Source organism: Zophobas morio, unplaced genomic scaffold (genome assembly GCF_036711695.1).
Source record: "Zophobas morio isolate AGI-343-1 ecotype UQ-CSIRO unplaced genomic scaffold, CSIRO_AGI_Zmor_V1 ptg000002l, whole genome shotgun sequence".
Taxonomy (NCBI): Eukaryota; Metazoa; Arthropoda; class Insecta; order Coleoptera; family Tenebrionidae; genus Zophobas; species Zophobas morio.
In genome coordinates this window covers 21,072,855-21,097,536 of record NW_026972107.1, presented here as the reverse complement: position 1 = coordinate 21,097,536, position 24,682 = coordinate 21,072,855, and the positions used below count along the sequence as shown (strand labels likewise).

The following is a 24,682-nucleotide window of genomic DNA, read 5'->3' as shown; positions in this document are numbered from 1 at the left end:
TGAAAGATCAAGAGAAGTGTGGAAGCAGTGAAACGTGTAGATTTTGTAAAAGTGATATAATGAATTAATGAAATTAATATGGGACAATACGCATAGATGTCACAGAGAAAACTTTTATTTAATGTTTTTGAAAAAGGAGACTAATTGAATGTTTAATTTCATAGCAAAAAAACGTCTTTCGGATTTAGACCATGTCAGTTTTGGAAAAAAATAAAAATCGACGTTTCGCTCACTGTTGGAAGTTTATTGAGAGGCAGTCTAGCTAACTGATTACTTTAACCCTTTAATTGGACTTTAAGTTATTGTTACGTTGAACGGGTGTTTAAAATCGGCGTGGGTAAAACTCAACAATTTATTTCTTACTAACTGGAATTTACACGACTAACTACAGAGCGATCATGTACAAAATAATTCCGGCGCAATTTCACTGGGTTTTCTAGACATTCGTTGGACTCGACTTGTTAACTGAATTCAGCTCTCGTTGTCTAGACGACATTGATTGCCCCCGACGGTGGTTCCCATTTAAGCAGCAACTTCTCGAAGGTCTCTGTCGCCGTTTCTAGGCTTATTCTCGAACACCCGTCGCGACATCCGCTTCCAGACTCTTCTCCAGTCGTCGTCGTCGTCGTCACGGACAATGAGTCATTGTCGCCGTATATATTAGAACCCATAGACGTCGTACCGGGGCTTAAAAACTGTAAATTCTGATCAAAATTTGTTTGACTCGTTTTTTTCTAATATTGATTGCGTCATCGCAAAATTTGTTAAGTAAATTGCACTTCAAACCATGTAGTCCTTACCTTTAGTTGCGTAATTCGCCTCTTTTTTAAAATTTTACATACTCTGGTTACCTACAAAATAAGTTAGTACAGACAAAATTTTTAAATTGTAAACATAATAACAATAATGATAATAATAAAGTTTATTAATGCGTCAACAACAATTTGTTTTGTACAGGTTAAGAAAAAATATACATATATAAATATCCTAGTAGGCACACGATAACGTCATGCGAAATTAGAAGATAAATATTCTTCATAACAATAAAATGCATTTTTAACCAACAAACGTTTGAAAGCAACTTTAAATATGTTTATATTTAAATTCTTAATTCGATTGGCAATTCATTAGAAAAATTGGAACCAGTGGCCAGTAGCAGCTCTATCTAGATGTATATATTCCTTATTTAAATTGTCTCTACTGCGGTAGAAAGAGTACGAGTGAATACTTCCACGAATGTGGAATCGACATGTGTTGGATTTTACATATTTATAAGCAACACTGCAAAATAAACATGTAAGGAAACGTAAGAGTTCTCCATTATTTGAAGGCTACTCGACAGTGGCCCTGTAGTGTTGCAAGAATTCTTATGGCCCTTCTTTGTGCTCCAAAAAGGGGTGACTGGAAGAAAATGGCCCTAGATTAGTAGGCTATAATTAAGAACATTGTGGATTATGCTGAAACTACAAGATTTTAAGGATCTAAATTTGCAGTGTCCATGAGCTTTAGACATACAGAACATTAACCAAAATGCGCATTTAACCTCTTTAAATAGTTAGTGACGTCACACAATTGATTTGCAGGTTTTGGCTTTTTTCTTCAAAGAATAAGAACATATAGGTACAAAATCATTGGGGTTTTTATAAAAAAATAATATTACTGATGTACCAAAGAAAGGAGCTATGGACCTATGAGGAGCTGAAAAAGTTCCATAAAGAGGCAGAGGTTGGTCAATTTCTAATGTGCAAGGTAGAAATATGTCTGTGTTGAAAGCGGATGCTTGAAGTTTAGTGTTGTTTCTAGGTGGTGGTCATTTTTGGCTTGTTTGGAACTACTCGAGGCGATGAAATCTACAATTTGACCATGGATGATGTTAAAAGTGAAGGAAATGTCTTTATCTGTAGCGACAATTAAAAACTTGAAAACTTATAAATCTCAATTCTTCACTGGAATCCCCTATGATATGGTTAATTATGGGATATTGCTAAAAAATACATGCATTTGAGATCAGAACATGGTCAAAATAACAATTATTTTGTTTTCTACAACCTTATTAAATGTGATACTCAGAAGGAATTCATAAGATTTGAAGGTGAATTATACACCCGTCATTCCTTCAGACGCAGTTCAGCAGCCGTTCTAGTCAATAAGGGTGGACATGTTACTGATCTGGAAAAAACTCTTTTTCTCGGGATTCTTCACCACGTTTGCATTATTTAAATTGATTGGAAAGGTCGTTAGAAGAATTCTACTGTCGTCTACTCTTATACGGAAGAATCCGTGGAACATAAAATCAGCATTATAAAGAAAATGATTGCAAATTGATTGTGAATTCTCTGCGTCAGAAAATGCCACATTGTGGAATGTTCTAATTGTACACTGAACATAAATAATTATACTTAACTATGAAAGCAGAATTAGATTTCGTTATGTATTTGATCATTTGCATTTGGTTATTAGTAAGGGTTCATTGAATGGTTTATAACCTCTCCTGCATAACTAGCACCATTCGGGTCGGAACAAGGTAAGCAGTTAAGATAAAAATCGAATTTACGTCGTCATCTTAGGTAATATTCTCGGATGAAAAGAAATTTATTTTTGATGATCAAGATTCAAGATGATTTTAACTTCTAATGGAGAGATTTAAGAAAAGTGTAAGGAAATTTGATAGGGGACGTTTAATGGTTTTGGGAGCATTTTCTAGGAGGGAGTGGTTATTCTTACATTTCATTCTACAAAAATGAATCGTGGAGAATACATTAGTGTTTTAAATTATAATTTTTTGAATAACCGAGGGAACAAAGAATGGTTGTAGTGCGAATCCTACACTTATCGAAACATTAAGAAAAAGTGGCGGGAAAACACTATTAAATAAATAAACGTCCTTTACCAATTATTTCGCCTTTCAATCAAATGCTTGTGCATTACAAAGTATTTTTTTGAAATAAATTTATTAAAAATAATTTTGACTTTTCAAAATTCTTAATTTTTGATAACTTTTCATTCGTTTTGGTGCATAATTTGCGTTTGATCATTATGATGGTAAAATTTAAGTGGTGCTAGAGTTAATAATAAAGTCAGGTGCAAGTTTATTTCTTTTAGGGTAAAAATATTACTCTTATGTCATAATTGTCCTACCAATATGTCATCTGACGTGCATTACAAGTGATTACAAGTGCAACTTTTGCGCATGTTGAGGATCTTTTCACAGCCTGAAACTGACAGATAATTTTGTCCTGCTTTTTACACACTTTTGAGGATGAATTTTCTTGTTAAACTACCAGTTGTGAAGTATTACAATTGTGCTATAAAAATCCTGACAAATAATTTTGCAAACTGCAATTTATGCAATTTATTTTTAGTTTAATCGAAGTGGACTTTTTGGTAATAGAATAAACAACATTAATAACAAAAGATCGCCCGCCCATTGCCAATTTTGATGTGCAGGGTGATTAAAATATTCGTTGAATTTTAAACAAGCTAAGTGACGAGTAAATAGACTACAGTGAACAGCACCAACCCACACTTTACCATCAATTTTTATAATCGCCTTGCACTTTCACTTTCTATAAAAAGTACCATGCAAAAGTTTAATTATGATTCATACATTTTCCGTTTCCTGCGTGGAAGTAGTTTTGAAATGATCATTACCATCACCTTTCTCTCATTCACGAGTAATAAATTAAAAACACAGCTGAGGTAACACCGTAATTGTATTTAACAAGAATTTAGACATTTCAGAAAACTTTCGGTCTCATTCTGCGTGCTTCCTTCTTCTCCTTCTTCTCCTCCCTCCGCTTCTTTTGCGTCTTCTGCCTCTATCTGAGGGCTCGGCGGTCCTGGATCGACTCCGGCTTCTGCTGAAGTCGGTATCGCTTTCCGTGTAATCGTCCATTTCACCGTCGCTGTAGATGCTCGTGGCGTCGGTGGACTCGCTGGCTCTCCTGCGGCGTCGGCGGCGGCGCTTGCCACCACCTTCCTTCCGTCTGCGTCGTCTTCGCAGGGAGTAGATTCCTTTGGAGGGATTGCCGTTACGAACGCGCTTGATGGCATTCTCGACGTGGCTCATGTTTTTGATGCCACCCCCTTCTTTTCTTTCCGAGATTGCACGTAGGACATGTGGCAGGAGGCCTGGATATTTGCCAGTGTGCTTCATATTAGCCGGCGACACATTTAATTTTGATTTGTAACGAGTAAAGTTTTTTACAATTTTTTTCTACAATCACCAAGTAAACAAATTTTGTTTCTAAACGGCGGGCAGTAGTAAAGCGATTTTAACGGAGATTTGTGAGCACGGGAAAATTAGAAAAGAAACAAATTCGACCAGATTGTTGGTTCAGTTTTTAATTAATGTTTGTTTAAATGTTCTGCCTGTTCCAAGTTAGTCTTGCGTTTGGGCGTCTAATGAAAATAGGAAGCATAGATCGGAAGTAAATGCTCACATTTTTCAAATTTTATCAATTGTCTATTTTGAGTTGGCAGCCCAGAAAAGAGAAAACCCATTAGCAATCAGTATTTTATCTAAATCTTGCAGAATTGGCGGCGGTGTAAAAAAAAGGTACTGATTTCCGAAGAAGTTGATGTTACTTACAGGTCCGTAAAGATCGGACTGACTTAAGACCAGAGCAAATAAGTGTAAAGATTAAAGATGTCGTAGATGTTTTTTTTCAAAATATACGCCCACGTTGAAAAAACTGTGGAAGCAGGTTTGATTAAAAATTTGAATACAGTGGAGATTCAAAATACACAAGTTTATCACTTTGCTATTCTTGGGTGTTTGTTCTATATCGCTTTTTGTGGACATCTAAGATGAGTGAAACACTGGCAGTTATTTTTATGGAGAATTTTAAAAATATTTTAGTTAATGAGAATGTTTCGACACTCTACTCAATATTTCGGAACTTTTAATATGTTGAGTTGAATGTACCCATAGAAAAACTAAATTGTTCTAAATGGGGTCGTTTTTTTCAAATGTATGCCTAATATGAGGTTACACATAAAAAGCTTTTCCTAGCGATAGTGACGCATCAAGTTTTTCATCAAAGTAAATACAGAATAAATTTATCACTTGAATCTGCATTGTGTAACTTTTCATAATCTAAAATCGTATTTCAAATGTTTCCACAAGTACATTTTAAAGATAATGGAAAAAATCCGCATGAATCATCAAGGGCAATTTTAGTTATTTGTAATTTATTTTTGGATTAATTCTCCGAGAACAAAGTATTTAAATTTAACTTAGATAGTTATGTTAAATACATTGTCATTATCAAAACTTCTGCAATTCCTCAGCTGATATGGTAAAAATTCCCATAAATAAAATAAACAAAGCAGTTATCTTATTTTCAACATGCTTGGATTGCGCAAAAATTTGTTACATTGCCGCAAAAAATTTAGGAACTATCAATGTACACACTTTGTCGAAAATTTTTTGAATAAATTAAATTAAAAATCCTGTAGTATTAAGTGATGTGTGATTCTTTTTTCAAAAATAATTATTATTCTTATTTTTCAGGTTTTTAAAACAGCTTATTGCTGTATATATTTTACATATGAATTTAAAAATAAGTATGTGCTAGTAATTTAAAAATTATCAGGATTCGCATATCACTAGAATTTGGACGTCATTGTAATCATTTTTATACATTTTCTGAAAAGATTATCCTTAATATATTTTTATGGCCTGATTATAGGATAATTTTGCAAACACATTTTTTTTAAGTTAAAATGAATAATAAATTATAACAGGTCATTGGCATAATAGATATTTTATAATAATTATTATTATCTATAAATTATGAATACTATTTTTATACTAAAGAATAAACGAGAGTTCTAATCCCCTTTTTACGATTTATACGTTCATTACCGAATTATTTTCAAAGGATTAGATAATTTTAAACACACATATTAAGTGGGATAAAAAACTTTCTTACAATAAGACAAAAATAACAGTCTTAAAAAGTAAGGAATTATGATTGAAAATTTGTCATGTCAGCATTTATTATGTGTACTAGAAAAGATTTAATGTATCTGATATCGATAATTTTGCTTGTTATAAAGCGCAAGAAATGAATTAAAAATTATACACATCATGAGGTGTCCTAAAGTTTGAATAAACATTTCTTTTTACAACCTTTATTGTGTACCTATTTATTGAAAATTTTGGCAGATCTTCATGTTTTCCACTAACTTTTTAGAAATATACATTCAATATCGACACTGATTTTTAAAAATCACTGGTACAAAAAAAATATTTATTTAAGTGCTTCTAATTTATTCTACCCAACCCAGTGGACTTCACCAGTTTTTTGTAAACAAAAGGCAAACATGTTTACGTTTTATAAAAATTTAATTTTTTGTTATAAAATTAACCTATAAATGAAACATCATCTTTTAGAGGCGGAAAGGGGACGCTTTCTTTCGGAAAGAACACTTATGGAAAAAATATTAATTCAGTTGTAGCCGGAATTAGGATTGCATTATTCTACTGTGCACAATTTGCAAAAATTCTAGAAAATTTTGGTTTTCGGAAATGTGTTTTTTTTCAGTTATAAGCCTGTTTCTGTGTTCATCAGTAAGGCTTTTGAGCGTTTCTAACTCCCTACCTGGGGAGATTGAATTTTATGAAATGTGATAGTGAATAGTCCGTTTACCTGAGGTAAAGGAGCAGTTAATACCGAGAGAGTAACAAAAAACACGACCAAAAATACCCATGATTTGAAAATCTGATTTGAAAATGGCACGATCAAAGAGAAACGTTTAAAAAACCAATGGCTGTTTTTGATGGTGTTTTCTGTCGTTCCCCTGGGTTTTCCTCGATATTTTGGCACATTGTCAATTGAATGATACCACGTATACGTCTACAAAAACTATAATTATTGTCAAAGGAGGGACCGCATTGCGTAATTAATCAATTTCTCTGATTAGTGGGTAGATGTCACTGAATTTTTCTGAACTAAATTTTATGACAAAATCTATGTCCATATTTGTCAGCAGAAAACATAACTGCTCTTTTAAGTCGCGACAAAAGATTTATTAATAATTTGTTTTACAAACTAATGAGTAATAATTAACACGTATTCGTCAACCCACGATATTGTCTTACGCCTCATTAAACTGTTATTTTAAATGTTAGTTGACAAAATTAATTTTACCATGCTTGTGCTAAATCCTTCATTCATTTTGTGAAAGATTTATATGTACACCAAATTGTTTGTTAGGTGCTTCCTTGATTCAAACCGTCAATCCTTAATTTTATTGTATCAACACCAGAACATATAATATTGTCCAAAATGAGCGGTAGGAATGTTAAACACGCATTTTATTCGATTCTCAGATTTTATCAAAAAGAGAAACCGGTGAGAGAAACTTATAGTGCTTTTTTTGGTGTTCTAAGTTAATTTTCGCCGTTTTCTTATTCTCGTATTATTAATGGTAATAAAAACCAAATCCCGTAACCTTCATATAAACTTTTAAACATGTACTTAGTATAGCAAATATGATTTTTGTAAAAAACTGTTAAAGGTTGTAAATAAAATGAACGGTACTCCGTAATATCGATTTTAAATTAAAAATACAATACAATAAATTATTTAAAAATAATTATAGAGGTTCAAATCGGCAGTCTTCCGGAAGGCTTTAGGTAAACCGGTAATTTTTAATTCTACTCATGTGACCTATATCACTAGAAATTAGCATTTATTTAAATAGATGAGGTCACTTATTCCGGAAATTTTGTTTCTTATTTATAATCCAGTTGTCTACCAGGTGCTTCCCAGAGTGCTTCCCTCGATTTTATTACACGACGTAATAAAAGTTCTCCACTTTGATGACCTCACAGTTCATTGTTTGTATTTTATTTAGCAGAGCAAACGAGACAATAGTATCGGAAAAAAAATCAAAATTTAAAACGTTAAAATCTTTGTAACTTCTACCCTCTGCGCATCTGTCCTTGTCTGTCATTAAAGTTAAAAAACTGTTTAAGCCAACACCTTCACCATTAAGTTTTAGTAACTTCTTAATCGATTTTTAAACCATTCCGTATTCATATTTTTGAAGCGACACCTGCTAGGCAATGTACGGGTAAAAATTCACCGCTAGATCCTTAATTAGCGCATGTATCACCAACAAAAAATCGAACTAGGCCATCTAATTGGCAGTTGTTTCTGAAACTTGCAAATAGGGTGTAAAGAACAGGTGAAGTTTTGCAAGTAAACATTTGCCAGTTTTGCATATCCACCGCCAGCATCTGTTGTGCGAAAAACAGCGACGGAAAAACTCGTCGTTGTCATCCTTGAATGAAGAAAGTGCCTCAACAATGAGCTCTGGGAGAGTTTAACGCACTTCGTCACGCCTTGTTGGTGTGGATTTTGCATCGCATCTGGGCCACTGGTCCAAAATAAATAATGCTTTTATTAAACAATGCGAGAGACAACGCACCCGCTATTTTTGCGAAGAGGAATCGTTGGAGAGGTGCCATGGAGTCATATTTTCGACGGTGTTTGCGAGTTGTCGAGAAAGCGGTCGTTGTAAAACAGGTTCTTGTTTGCTTGTTCATTGAGTAATCGACGATTATGAAGACGGCAAATATTACACGTCTTTGGAGGTTCGAGTCTTGGCCAATCTGCTCGAAAAATCTTAGCGCTTCTCGGAAAACAAGTGCGAGAACAAACGTAACCTTCACGGACCAAGAGTCCGGCTATCTGGTTCTGCAATAACAGGAACTTCCATGTGCTTAATTACCTAGTTACCAAGTTAGAGAAAAAGCCAGTGATTACGGCTGGCAGAACGACTAATCAAATTGCGAGAAACTGTGGGGATTTGTCAACAGAGCAATGTAGAAATTATTATAAAAGTTCTCTAGACAACTTCGTGCCAACAAGTTTTTACTCTTGACCTTGACTCTACTACAAAACATTGCTAAATAATACCTACACAGTCATAGTGGAGCTTAGATTTACAAGTTGTCGTAAAAGTTTAAAGGAGTGTCTACGAAAATTGTACCTAATTATGTCTTTACAAACATAAAATTCATGGGAGTTATACGGTAATGGTATACGTATTCACAATGTTATACTTACAATTATACTTTTGTGTTCGCAAATACTGAAAATTGGAGAAAATAAAATACCTGCTTATTACTGTTAGCTCAGCTGCACTATCATCCAATTCACTAGCTCATAGAAAATTAAAAATGTTGAAACGCCGCTATTTAGTTTTATAGTTGAAACTATATCTATTACTGGCTGTGATGTTACTTTTGAGGGTCTTTGTTGACTTTACACATTCGATTACGTTAACTATGAATTATTGAGGAAATCAGAACTGCACAGTATCAGGGATATTTCGATGAAATGGTTTACCTCGCACCAGGTCTGTTGCTAGAGAACACTTCAGACGTTCGAAATATTTACCGGGCCATACTTCAAGGGTGCACTTTAGAACCCACGTTTTATATAATTTATATTAATGACCTTCTATTTATCAAACTTATCAAACAAAAACTCTATTGGACATTCGTAGGATGACAAAAGGAATAACACAGATTTATGTTATGTTAAAATATTGTATTATATAAATCACAGAAGTAAAATTAATTTTAATGAAGTACTACTTTGAGAGAGAAAATTCTTACCAAATATATTCATTACGTGATTGTGTCCTATAAAGAACAATGTGTTTTTTACAGTACAACATACATTTTATATACAAACGAGTAAAAGTTCATTGGTTATATGAAATTTTACTTGCAACCATTTGGCGAGACCTGGCTTCTTCGCAAATCGTTTACTTTGGAAATGCTTTAACATAAATTTTTCCAGTTTGCGATATTTTCGTATTGAGTACACGAAATAAAAGATTAGTCTATTTATGGACCCCTATTTTTCACACACATTCAGACTGTCTCATGCTGGGTAATAACGAAATTCCATTATAAAAATAGAAGAGAATTATTATGAAACATTTCATTAGCAATATATTTATGAGTAATTTTTGGGAAAAGTAGATCTTTCGTTTTTTTTATCTATGTCCCCGACAATGAAGATAGTAAACTGAGAACAAATTGATAGCCGATGATTAAATGTCACGTTGGGTTTTACATTAGATGAACGTTAGAAGAATTAATTATCTCTTACAATTAGTTTTATTTTTCGCTTAACTGCCTTAATTTAAAATTCATTTCAATTGGCCTTTAATTGTGAAAGCGATTGTTATACCCTCCGCCAGACATTAGTTATGGCAGGAAAGTTTTTCCACTCTACTCGCTAACCATTTAAGGTTTATTTAAATTTAAGAATCTTAGAGTAAACATGGGTATATTGTTTTTACCGAACAATTAATTTGAGACTCGTAAGATTAAAATTGTGCAAGTGTCAAAGTCCTGTGGATTATACTGTATTAAACCATAGGCGTTTTTGCATAACGAATACATTAACACATGTGGTGGCATACTGTGTTGTGTTTCTTGTTATACAAATACCGCAATAATTACTCAAAATTTATTTATTTATTTTTTTATTATTTTATATTTATATTCCATGTACATATTTATTTAATACCTTGCTACAAGTATATTCATGTTGGTATAAAATATCTCTGTTGACATACCAACTCAAAAATCATACCAAATTTAAAATAATGTTGCCATCCATGCTGAGTCTTGTGCGTTCCAAAATTTGATTTCAAGCAGAGAGTCGTGTATAGATGAGCTTTTATTATAAAGTTAAAAAAAAAAAATAAGTATCTCTAATTGTTTTCAAAATCTACTTGCTTACGTGTAATGTAAAAAAGTGCGGAAATTTTTTAGGTGGAAAATGAAGGTGCAAATATAAATCAACATAGTTAACATATTATAAATAAGTTATTTTAATTTTTATTAATTTATTGTGTCTGTAGATAAGATGCTTTAAATGTGAGCAAGTCAGGCAAAAGCAGAAATATATTACTTTTTACATAAAAATTAGACCAGAAAAATTTAAACAATTCACTAAAATTGTCGGAAAAAATCCCGAAGATTTCATCTATGTTGACAATGACATTTTGAAAGTTGCAGGAAACTTTCAAGACTGCTTGCGTATAAATTATCATACGAAAAAAGCGTGCGCCTTACGAAACGTACTTTCACGCAAGCTTGAAATGTTTTCCTTTTCTTAGCTAATTACATAAATTTATTACTAACACGGAGTTTCAAAATGTGACTTATCGAATTCCATCAGATTTTTCTAGCTCGGAAAAAAGACAGAACAAATGCGGCGACATTGTACTTGTTTCTGACTAATTAATCTCCAAAAATTGCAGTGCGCCGATTGCGTAAGTTCATTCGAATTATTACATCGCGATTTCCTTTAATTTTAAAAATCGAAAGTAAATTGTATTTGACTGTTACTTCACTAAATAAATACTGGTTCGATGACTTTCTCTTCGCGTTTAATCCACGATCCACGTAGGTTTCTATTTTCGAAATGACAACCACACAAAACAACAGCTTTTTTCCTATTGCCTCTTCGAATTAGTAAAAGAACACGAATTGGATTAGCACGTGATAGTGACGTTGATGGTGCAACAAAATATTCGTAACAAATATCAACGGTAAACATTAACACATTTAATTACGGAAATTAAATTTAATTTCCTTTTGTGCTGGCAAAATTGCTATTTATTGTGTTGGTTGGGCACGAAGTGCACATCGTAGTCGTCTTTAAATACAATTATTACGTATGTACATCCTTGTAGGAAGCCGGTACGACAAAAAAACAATACAAATAATTATTATTACATAAGGACGCTCTTTCCATAATTGATAACAAACAAATTAATCGCCTAAAAATAGTTGGCCCAAATTTTACCCGTCCGTCAATTTGGAGGAATGAGTCATCTATATGAACTCTAATGATTGTTGCTGATTTCAAGTGCATTTGCGTCAGAACCTACAATTCTGTTCATTATCAAATGAACTAAGACCTCTATATTTCAAACGTTCCTTATCTTAATGATTCAACAATTCATAACTTTATTGCTGTAGCACTGTTATTGTTATAATAAAATAAAGCTCGGAATTTAACGTGTTTGTAAGGTGCTTGTGATACATGTACTGTGAAGTAAACAGATTTTATTACACTGACCGTTACCGTAGGTATTTTTTTGGCTTTTAGAATTTTTACTTTATTTCGAAGTTAAGTACTTTGACTTTGGCCTTAAATAAGTTGAATACGTACGAGTCACTGAAGCTGAAAATTATTTCCTTGTATCTTCGCGACCCTGACCTTTTAACCCGGTTTGAATAGCATATTCATTGCATTCTTTTTTCTTGCAGTTTCACTAGTGGTTACATCAGTGCGAGTACTTTTTCTGTGGTTTCTTATCTAAATTTTTCTCAGAATGAAGTAAACTGTCTAATGCTTCACGCAGATGAAAGGTACCTCAAACTTTTATTTTTATTTAACTATTAGTGATTGGAACTCCGTGTCGTGCATTTTACGGTATATCTAGTAGAAATTTTTCATGGTGACTCACAATTGGTCGTACAACTACATATTTAAACATTATAATATATGTAGGTGCATGGATGTTCTTGTCCAAGGTTGTTCCAGTGGTTGATTCTGATTAGTACTCACTTTAGTACCAACACAACATTCTGAAGGGTATTCTTCCTGTAGATTATTTATTTGAAAGTCTATTGAAACTCAAAAGTAAAAGAATAAAGAAAGGTTAGTGACAAATTAATTTTTAATCGAAGGGTAAGTTTAATTTTTCTCCGTGCATGAAAGATTTTTTATTGAGTTTTGTTTATTTTTTTTTTTTTCACTTGTATTTAAAACACTGTGGATCAAAAACTGCACAGCACTCACACTAGTCGCAGTTCATTCCACAATGATAGTACAATTTTGAAAGAGACACGTCAGTTTTTGTCCCACTTACAAGTACATTTTTCCGTTATATGTACACGTTGAGGAGTGTTTTATTCTTATTAGAATTTATTTTGCTAAAGAGTTACGAAGATTTAATTGTTTGCACATCACGATGTTAAATTTACTCTTCAGAAAAAAAGAAAATGTATGTGAAACATGGTAAGAAATTTATTAATGTCCCATCCGCGGAAAAATGTGCCCGTATTTTATTTTTCGCTCTAGATAGGCAATTAATAGTTATTTATGTAACTAAAGTGAAAACTGAAACAATAAGCGCGAATTCGAAAATATCGAAGCGAAGCGAACCTGAGCTTTGAAAAAATTCAAACGAGTGAATCAAGAGATTTTTCGCTACTGTTGCATACAACATTTGTCCTATGGCTGCTACTGCAACAAAAATAAGAATAGATACAAAACTGACCACAACATATTACTAGGTACAATATTTTTTATTTATACATATTTGTAGTAAAACATAATTTTCTGCCAGTGTTGGTAACTTCCAGTTACCATTTTTTTTAGCTGTTGCAGATTTTCCTTTCCTCAACGTTGCATATTTTTGTAAACTCCTATAAAGCCCACCTTATCATCAGTGACCACTAAAATTTCTGGTTGTGTGAATTTTGGTGTCAGGAATTTTAACGATTAAAATGGACTGTCAGAATAATGTTTAAACTAAATAACCAAAATGTCAAAATGAATTTTATTTGATTGATACATGTCATGGATAGTACCGTTTTGTCACAAATCTTGTAATCAAGATGGTTTGTGGGTTTGAACAGTGTGAAATTTAAGAAAGGTTTCGACGTTTCGCCCTCTTTTGTAAGGTTTGTGGACTTCATATTTTTTTTATTTTTCATTAAAAATCGATTGACAATTAGTAAACAGCTTATAACTTTATCGTCTTTTGACTTTGTCGGTAGGTAGATTTTTCATCAATCAAAACATCCATTTTCACTCTTTGTTACAAACAACCTACCAGAAATTACTTTGAAGTACTTTGAAAATTACTATTTTCAAAAAACAGCAAATTTGACTGAGCTGTTGGCTAGGTTACTATTCTACTCTACAAATATATGTATGATTGTGAAAATCCATTATTTATGTGTTATTTGCACGATTATATAAATATTTTACATTTTGTATGTATGTATCATCTGAAAGTTGAAGACGTCATTTCAAAAATCATGGAAACAATATTAATTGAGATACACCCTGATCTCGTATCGTATGAGTTTTAATAATACGTTCTGCTTTTAGAAATGTTTGCAAAGAGTGAAATAATGCAAAAATAAAGTAATTTCATCGATTAGTCTCGTTAAAAATTTGACGACGTTCTTAATGAAAATGTTGAAAAATCCGATTTGACATATTATGGTTTAACCAGTCAAATGTTTCTCTCTTTCTTTCTCTTACAATTCTTTAATGTCTCATTGAATATTGGAGCTAAATGTTTCCATTGTTATACATTATAATATTAATTTCACGGACATTGAGTGACCAACCTCAGAGTGATTGATGCCTTGTGACTATCTCTACACCTCGTTGCAGTTTGTAAATTAAAGTTCAAGTAATTTAAAAACGATGCACAAACATATGATTAGATTTAGATAATATGGTAAATTTGTAACATTTGTGTCTTAGGAATTTGAAATTTTGAAACGTTAGCAGGTTTTTTTTCTGTTTTCAACGACAGATTTAGTTCGTTGCGTGTAATTGTTAAAATATGTTAGGAAATGTAATCGCATTAGCTCATACTGTCATGTTTCACAGGAACAACATAACACTTTATGTAAAATGCATTCACGACCTTTTTAGATCGCAGCAAGCCATGGAAATGTTGATAACTTGATAATTAAGTAAGCTAAAGTTCCTTGGGAAAGACTGACGACATTCTTGATGACTTGGGTTGTTACCTATTTAAGGTTATGAATTGTGTCAGAAATTTAATCATTGTTACCAGCTTAAATATCTTCAAGGAGCTTGTAAAAAGCAAAATTTAGCCACTTTTCCATAATTGTCCAGTGTAATTTTCAGAAAAATCATGTATTTTTTCCTTGTGGGTGTTTTGCAAGCCTAAAATTTTTTCTAGATGGCAAATCTATTATCTAAAAATAATTTATTTTAATTTTAACTACGACTCAAACTCAGCGTCCGATATTTCGTTGTATAAATATGAGCCGTCATTATCATTTTCTAATTCTGATTCTGAATCAGATTCTCCCAATGAAATAATGAGTGGCCATTTCTATTGAAACACAACTTGTAGATCGTAAACTTGGCAACGTTCATATTCAGATAATTTCCAATTAAAATCTTTCGCAATCAACCGAAAGCTGTTACCAAATTTTAAGCAAAATCAAAAATAGAAATGGTAAAGACAATTTGTTCCCAAACCATTTTTCCAATCAGCTGAAATAAGTTCTGTACAGTGTTTACTAAAATTTTGCCACATCTCTGGATTAAAGACGAAGAATTCTGTGCTTGTTATAGTAAGATTTTCAAAACACCCACGCCATTTTAATAGGTTTGACTACCTTCCAGGAATATCTCGGCTGTCAAAAACTCGTGTTTTTCGATCAGTTGTAAAAGGTTGAATTCAATCCCACAGTTATTTTTTCGAAAAATTTTGACAAATTCAATACTGTGGTTACCCAACTATTGCATGTGACTTTTTCTGCTACAAAATGTGGATGATTGTTCCAACTGCACCGATGGTATGGTACATTATCCAGTACCATCACACATTTTCGTTGCTACTTGTTTAAAACAGGAATAAGCTGATTAACCTCTGTCTTTATTTTTTGGGCCAAAATGATAACCCGCATGCAAGATGAAATCTTGAACCTTTTCAAATCTGAATTGTATACCCAACGACGAATGGAAGAACCGTTTTGATAAACCCATTTTTCGTCGAGTTTCGCATTGTTTATAAATACCTATGTGAGATGACAGCAAAAAATTTTGTAAACTACAAACAGGTTTCGTTGACGTGTGATGGATTTTTTTTCAACATCACAAATTGGATAAAAACGCTAGAATTTGGTCAATCTTACACAAAATAGTACAGTTTTTATAAATGATTCTGAGGGCGTAGTTGGTCATTTAAAGTCATCGTTTTTATTGTTTCAACGTTTTTCAAGTAATTCTTGTTGATCCAAGCTCAAAACAAGAAAACAGTCGTTTTTAAAACTCTTGGTGCTTGCGTACGAAAATTTTGTTTTTGTGTTAGGAAGCGAAGACCGTGAAAATGGTTTATTCTGTTAAACAAGACACTTTCATTGTTATGTCTCGTTATCGCAATGAGACATTCGTAAACAAAGAGTGGGTGTATTCTGCATTTATTCTGTAACCGCTTGTAAGCAAGAATATCTAGCCAAATACAGTGAATTAATAATTCAAGAAACATCGTTAGAGGCTCACATTACAGATGTAATCAACAGATTTTTTCGAACTGGCAGTGTCAACAAAGGGAAATCTCCTGGAAGACTTGAGCAGAATCCGCGAACATATTTGACAAGATTTCCTCAGCAGTCAGGAGTTTCTTATTTTTTATAAGATATGAAGTATTTAGGCAACCAGTTATACAAATGCTTGTGGTATTTGCCGTGCATTCTTGGGCATTTAATAAAGTCCAAAACTGAGAGTCGGCACGTTTTCATGACCTACTTCGACCCTATAATCATTTATAGAAACCCTGTATAAGTCTTACGAAAGGGGTTACTAGTTAAATTGGAGATGTTACTTCGCTTCATTCCGCCTCCAAACTTTTTCTTCGACCAGTAAACCACCCTAAGCGTTCTTAATACTTAACGTACGTTAGTAACGTTTACTGGCCCTATCCTAGGGCAGAAAGTAAAGTACTTAAAACCCTAGTAAAATACTTACAACCGGCCAATAATTACCGACAACATTCGCTTAAAGTCTTTATTGGATAAACACGAGAATTAATTATTAATATTAATATTTACTTTACAATTATTATACACAAGTCCAGTCTTTTTTTTTATTCACAAACAGTTGGCTTGCCCTTGGTCATTGTACTGCACGTCAAAACATTTTCATTCTCTGACACCAGGGAATTAATTGCATCCGATTTTAAAAAACTCTTCTGTTTCTTCTTCTTTTTCTCACAATCCTCTTCAATGTCGATCATTTTGAAAAATTGATTCTAAATCTCAGATTTTTTTTCGGGATTTTTTCTTATTTTGACACATTTTGTCTTACATGGTAAGGCGCCTATCTGGATAACCGTACTGTGAAAAAATGTAATGTAGAATTAATTTCAGAAAAGTCTTGTGTCGTCCTTATTAGAGGCAAGTTGGTTGTCACATGCTGAATCTGTTAACCTGTGTAACATATCTGGCAACATTTTTTAAGTCCGTTCATCCTCAGATATGGGACCTTTTTGAAGTACATGATTACATTTCAGAAGTGGAATATTCCTCCCATAATCCGGTTTGAAACTGATGATTTTATCTAAAAAAATTACAATTATTATTATTTGTGTTATCGCACACAAACTAATCGTAATCCACATAATCTAACGCACTCCATTACAATATCTAGAATCCGGGATTATTAAATATACAGGGCATTTAAATGAAATGGGGCACATTAAATAGCTCAATTGTTTTTTTGTTTGAAAAAGAATCCGACCCACCCCAACTCAAAAACTTTAAATGTCAAGCAGGCTCGAGTGATCTCTCAGCTTCTGTATCTGCCTTTATAAATTATTTTGAGATTTACTTCCATTTGAAATATATAGAATTATTCGCTTTACTAAATACGAATGGGGCTTGTAACACTGCTCTACTGTTAAATAATGTTACCAAAGTGTGCTTTATTGTTTTAATGATACGTAAAAATGAACTCAATTGTCTTCTGTACAATGGTAGAGTTTGGACTCAAATGTTATCTACACATTACTCACAAACCTGTTTGAATTATTAATTTACTTAATTTTTCCAAAGATTCTGTTTTAGTTATGCCGGCCGTTCACTTAAGATGTCAAAAAAAATCAATTGGGGTGAGCCTGGTAACATGGCCGACCCTTTTAAAAATTCACTACTAAAAGAAGAATACAGATATGTATTTGACATTAGTCGACAGGAACTGGCACTGCAAAAAGTGGTAACTTGATACTTTTACGCCAACCTTGCCAGTTGTATTTTCGAAGAAACTTGCGGTGTTGATGATTTTTTATTTTGAAATAACCTATATAAGTAGATACTATAGTAACAACATAGTTTTTGTTGTAACACTGACAAAAATACAGGGTATGATTATAGGGTCGAAGTAGGTCATGGAAACGTGCCGCCTATCACTTTATATGAACTTTGCTAAATGCCTAAGGACTTACGACAAATACCACACGCACCTGTATAACTGGTTGCCTAAATTCTTTATATCTTATTAAAAAATACAACTAATTCATTACAATAAAAAGAAACGATTTATTGTGGTTAAACATCACAGTAAATGTTGAAAATGTTCAAGACACATATTCACTCTCTTTTTAATTTCAAAATTGTTCTGCAACATCCAAAGCGACGACTAAAAATTACAGTTTACAAATGACATTAATGACAAGTGACAACTATCATAATGAGGCATAATTTCAGGGAAGCGGGAGTTTTGAAGTCCATAGTCAACTACGCCCTAGAATCATTTATAAAAACCCTTTATAACGTACCAGAAAAATTGTTTCGCTTTTTGAAAAAAAAAAAGAATTTCACTACCATTCAATTATAACTGGAGCGTTGTTGTAAAATTTTGGGATATTTTTTAAGTAATATTCCTGTTATTATCAAAGTAATTTACAGTTGATTTATTTATTCTGAGTGAGTATGCTTATTCCACTCTTTGTTTAATACATAATTTTTGCCCTTTTTTCTGAACTTTTGTTTATTTATAAAATTGTATCTGTACTTCAAATATCGCATGAGTCGTTTAGTTTTGCGTGATTTAACAAATTTAACTACATGAGGTGTTGTAATAAGCATCAGCCGACCTGCCCTTTATATATTATTTGCTAAAACTTTTCTGTTTGGACTTGTTGCAAAATCAGAGTAGCATATTATCTAAATTGCAGTGATATTTAAAGAAGTAGTTTGCGTTACGTGTTTTCAGAATTGAGATAATGTAACATTCATATTTCAGGGTTTTAAAACCCAGATTCATAAAATTAGTACGGCATAAGTCTGAAGATACTGACAATTTTTGACTTTCCTTCAATTTACAAAGTAGACTACTAAACTAATCTGTTAAATTTATGGTGTCTACGTTCAGTTTCTCTGTTTACCATTTGCTTCTTGTTATGAAATAATTCCTTTTAGCTGTTCTGGTTGGCTCATCCGTTTTCGCAATGTTGTTAGAACCATTTTCTCTGTTTTTGTGCCTCCTTGTCACTTCAGGTAAGCATTTAGTAAAACACCTATTCCATCATGTTTCGTCCGTTTTATAGTTAATTAATTTCGGCTTGAAAATGGGCGTATTCTGTAGTTTTTGTCAGGATTCACCTTTTGTGGTTTTGATTTCTGACCTTTTTCAATCTGGTTTAGGTAACGTCTGAAAATCTACAGTTAATATCAGGTATAATGTGCTAGCTGATGGTGGCATCTGCATCACAGTGCTAGAATCCCCGTCAGCTAGACTTGTTCGCCGTCCCACATAATAATCGTCTCTGTCGGATATAAAAAACGGCTTGCGAAACCTCATATTAAAAATACAATTAGGCAAGCCAACTAGAAGAGATCCATAATGCATGAGCGCAGAGCGTTGAGAAGCTGCGCTATGCGTGGCGAAAATGTTTCCAAGCAGTTTAATTCTTCATGTTGTTATCACTTAAATGAAAATAATAACAGTTTAATTGGAAAAAACAGACAAGTAGCATGTCTGGAACATATTAATAAACATGGTAGATGTTGTCGCCAGTAATTTGACTAGATTGACGACCGTCCAGCTGTGAGCAATTGTTTTATATTAAATGTGACCGACAAGGGGTCAACTGAGCCCCTCTCGTCTTGATTGGCTAAATAAGCGCCGCTCAAAATGCCCAATTATCGAATAATTGACGAAAAAAACTTTCAATGAACTTTGAGGAGACTTGCCTCCCAACCTGTCGTGATTTCGTTGCAAGAAAGTGAAAACTGATGTTACAAGAGTGGAAAGATTATGTATGTCGCGTCGGACACACAATACGGAGGCTTGTTAGGCATAATAATCTACCGCGGCATCACAATACGAATGCTAATATTACATTTTATACGTTTCTAAGTAATCCCCACATTCGGATTTTTGTACACAACGGTGATAAAGTAAGGCACAAAATCATAAATACATTTATGTGTCTATGTACGCTTTATAGCCCACGTGCTTCAATTTGAGCGTAGGTAGATCAGTCCTACTTGAACAGTTGTATCAGGAAAAATATACAAAAGCAATTTTTTTTATTAAAAATCTACCGTTTGTTGGTAATAATACAAAATTCTCTATTAATTGGATGAATGTAATAACACTGACTTTAAATTTACGCAAGAGCGTTTCCTTTCTTGTCAAGAAGGCGATATTGACAGACGTAAGTATAACATCCTTTCGAAAATCTTTTTGTCTGCAAACAAACATAATTTTATGTTGTAGCTTTGTCTAGCGTAGGTATTTTCACTGGTAAATGAAAATATCTAATAAAAATGTTTTCTAAGTGTGTTTCAAATGAAAATAGCTGGTTGTAAAATTTTGTTACTAAATAACGTCAACTGGCAGAAGAATAAAAAAAAGACTGTAATAAGACTAGAATAATTTAGGTTGAAGGTTTTTGATTTAAATTTGTTTGTTGGTGTAGGATGTAAATATATGTGTCTCGAATGTTGTGATGTTCTTAATCTTGTGGTGTTGTATAATGTCTCTGTGTGATAGTTACAACGGCAACTTGCCAGCTGTATGATAACCTTTAAACTTTTGTAATGGTCTGAGTTGAGCATTTGATGAATGTTTCCACATAAGACTCAAATGTCCATGATGTTATTCTGTTCATATATTTTTCTTTTTAATATTGGTTGTATCCTGTGATTAAGTTAATTATTGTCTTGATGGTATGATGTATGTGTGGGTCTCATTATACCTACTGGCTGAGAATTTATTTAGTACTCTGAGAATAACAATAAAAATAATAAAGATGTTAGTTTAAAATTTGTACATATAGGGGCTTATAAAAAGAAACAAATAAGTTTGAGAGATGATGCCGAATATCAGATACCTAGCTATTTAATGCAACACCAAATATTCAACAGAGGTAAAAACTTAAAGTAGATTCATAAACCATAAGTTCAGATATATTTCGTAAAATTTAAAGAATATTTCCCAAGCAAATTTTTTTATCATCTACACGATATCCCTAATATGCATAAATAATTATGTAGGAGTAATATATATGAAAAAATGGCGTGTTTGCTCAATGGTTAGCTTTGCAAAACTTTAAAAAAATTATTAAAAAAATATTTGAACCAATTTTTTTAAAATATTAAATTTCAAAATTAAAGAATTGTGAATCATACTCCAGCAAATTATTATTAAATTATTAATGACTAATTGTTTAACTGTCTACTATAATTAAATATCTAAGTTAATTCTTCAGCTTTGACGTTAAGTATTTTTGAAAAGTTTGGTGTAGAGATTTCTTTAATCATTGTTTTTGAGTTCTTCAAAGCCTTCTAAACAACGTGTGTACCAGTGAAAACATACGTCATTTTTTCATCACCAGCAACAGTCGATCCAGTAGTTTCGAAGATTATTTGTCTAGTAGATACCGACAGAGACGCCAAAGGATAGACGAGAAATAGACGAAAACGAGATATTTATTTTTTTGGGGTCATAAAACATCGAGAAAACATGAAAGGAGCATCATAAGCAATTCTAAAAAACATCAATGCAGTGATAAATCACACTTTGCACATTTTATATAGGATTTATTCGGCAAAATTATGAGATGACATTAATTTTTTGGAAATATCAACAGAGATATTTTATTTAAAAATTTATCACGCTTACGATAACTTTAAAACGCCTGCAAGATTTCAAAGCATTCAGTTTTGTAATACCTGATTTAATCAATAAAATAAATTGACTCATTTATTACTTTTTTTTTAATCACCCTGTACAAACAAATCTAAAAATATGAATGCAATGATAAAGTACAAGTACCTATAGACTCATATTTTGCACATTTTCAATAATAATTGTGATAACGTAATCAATTTTTTGTGGAGACGGACTTACAAACTACAAAAGTAGGATTACGTTCTTTTATACAATTTAAAATCACTATGTACAATTTTGAGGTGACGTAATCACATTATTGGTGGGGATGATTAGACAAATTTTGGTTATCGTTTTACCATCTACATGATATTTCCAATGTACATACATAATTTGACAACAATCGGTCCAGTAGTTTTGGAGATTATCTGTCAAATAAAAATCGACACATACAGACAAACAGCCGACAGACAGAAACGGGAGACCCCTTTTTTCGTACTCTTGGGGTCCTGAAACGTCGAGGAAACATGAAAGTGGCAAGTCCCCCGATGGACCCGATTACTATACTTCCTTATACTTTAACCAGAACTCTTGTGCACTAATTTTTATGAGGACTTAACCCACCGAGTAATACTGAGGCAAGTTTACAAGTGTCTTTAGTTAAGGCCTCATAAAATTAGTGGAAGTTAATGGACGCCTGAGGCAAATTCGGCACAAGAGTTCTGGTCAAAGTATAGCTTACACTCAGGACGTAAAAATGGTAGATTAATACGCTACAAGGATAGAAGTATATAATAATTTTATAAAATTTAAATTAGATCGACTTGGAAAAATTTTGAGATGACGTCATCAAATTATTGGTAAAGATGAATAGATAAATTATGGTTATCGTTTACTATAGACATAATAAGCCTAAAAAAATGATTACTTATTTATTAGTTACCTAAGCGTAAGCTAAGGAAGTGTAGTAATCGAATTCATTGGGCGACTTGCTAGTCTCATGTTTTCTCGACGTTTTATGTACTAGAGTACAAAAAAGTGGTCTCTCGTTTCCGTCTGACTGTCGTTTTTTTGTCTGTCTGTCGTCTGGGTCAATTTTTATTACACAGATAATCTCTGAAACTACGGTTCCGATGTCGTCAAATTTATAGGTAAGTATGTTGAGAATATCGTATAGATGGTAAAACGCTAACTAAAATTTGTTTAATCATCCCCACCAACAATGGGATGACCTCATCTCCAAAATTTACGATAGCAAATGTTATTTAAATTTTATAAAGTCGTATATGCCTGCACTCGTGGTTACTGAATCCGGGTTGAGTTTTTACCACAGACACCCAAAGTTTTGAAAAAAAAATAAAAATTTTGTACCAACATTTTGCAATTTAACTTTGAAACTGTTGAACCGAATGTTAATTAGAAATCGTCAATCAAAATTTATCAATTTATCCTCTCCCCAAAAAAATAAATCCTGTCTAAAATATGTAAAATAATATGAATCTATACTTGTGGTTTTTGATTGCATTCATAGTTTTTACAATAACCCTTATAAGGTGATTAAAAAAAATTAATGAATCAGTAATCCCTTTTTTTGAACAAATCAAAAACGGCTCACCCTGTTTTCCAAAAAATTGAAGTATACAGTACTGTTATTATCGGAGTTATATATCTACTGCACCTATTCAAATTGATGTATGACGTCATAACAAAATAATTTTGTTCTAGAAAAACCCATCTGAAACATATGCATAGCATGCTTCTTTACCTGTACTTTAACAGTTCACACATATCTTTATTGTTATTTATATAGGGATTATCATTAAAATAATCTCAAAATTTAATTTTATAATTTTTCGAAGAATCTGTACTGTTCGTCTGTACTTCCGATGCGAAGGAAGTTCTGTTTAAATTACATTAATAACTTATAAATTATTTTAAATAATTTTATTACAAAATACTATACTACTCTCAAGTGAATATTTTTAGCCCGTTTTTGTAGATTTCGTGATACTGTTGAGGCCGAGAATATCACTCGGCGGATCAACAGGCTCACTTTTTCTCACCGAGTGAGCCGGAAGTTTTTAATCACCAGATGGAGGAGAATGTACTGATTTTGCCACAGTTGTACTGTATATTTTCTACAACTACGATTTTTACAAAAACATGTTTTTTTTTAAATTACATATTTTGAACAGTTACTTAGATATTTATGTCTATATATTTCGCTCATACCCCTGTTTTGTCCAAGAAGAATAACCAAACGCGATTAAACATGAGAATATCAAAATTAGCACGTAAGCAAATTAAAATTGCTTGTCAGCGAAATATTAGGTAACAACTGTGACGTTCAGCGATTTTATGTAGAATGAATCCGATTCTGACTTAACACCTCCCCTCCTTCTCCCCCCTTTTGCATTTCTGCTTATTGGCATAAAGAATCTATTTAATATGTAATAAAATTAAAAGCACTTAATTTGTGCGGTATATTTTTGTCAGTAGTTTTAAGCAAAGAGGCTGATGAATTTTATGCGCTTCTTTATCACGACTGAATAATGTATTGATGGAGCTGAACTCGAAAAATCCAGCTAAACCCGTACAAGTGTAGCCACCAATAAAAACAAAATCTTGGTTGACTGTAATGCTGCGGGGTTGTGGAACTGGTTCCCCACCTTTTGACTTTTAGATGGTTTTTGATCAGAAAAAGTTCTCGGGCATCCGGAAAAACGACTCTCATA

General features: G+C 32.7%; 1 protein-coding gene across 4 annotated transcripts in view; it reads left to right on the top strand.

Annotated features, from left to right (window-relative positions):
* The window catches only part of LOC135130304 (piRNA biogenesis protein EXD1-like), a 75,268-nt gene that overhangs the window by 21,138 nt on the left and 29,448 nt on the right, over positions 1 to 24,682 (top strand). The window contains exons 1-2 of one of the 4 annotated variants that reach the window (XM_064057674.1): positions 12,060 to 12,132; positions 12,317 to 12,418. The exons of 1 other annotated variant lie outside the window; for it this stretch is intronic. The gene's annotated coding sequence lies outside the window, so the exon portion shown is untranslated. Of the gene's footprint in view, positions 1 to 12,053; positions 12,133 to 12,316; positions 12,419 to 12,603; positions 12,711 to 24,682 lie in introns of those variants that run through there. 2 more of the 4 variants (XM_064057685.1, XM_064057698.1) reach the window with 2 other exon arrangements.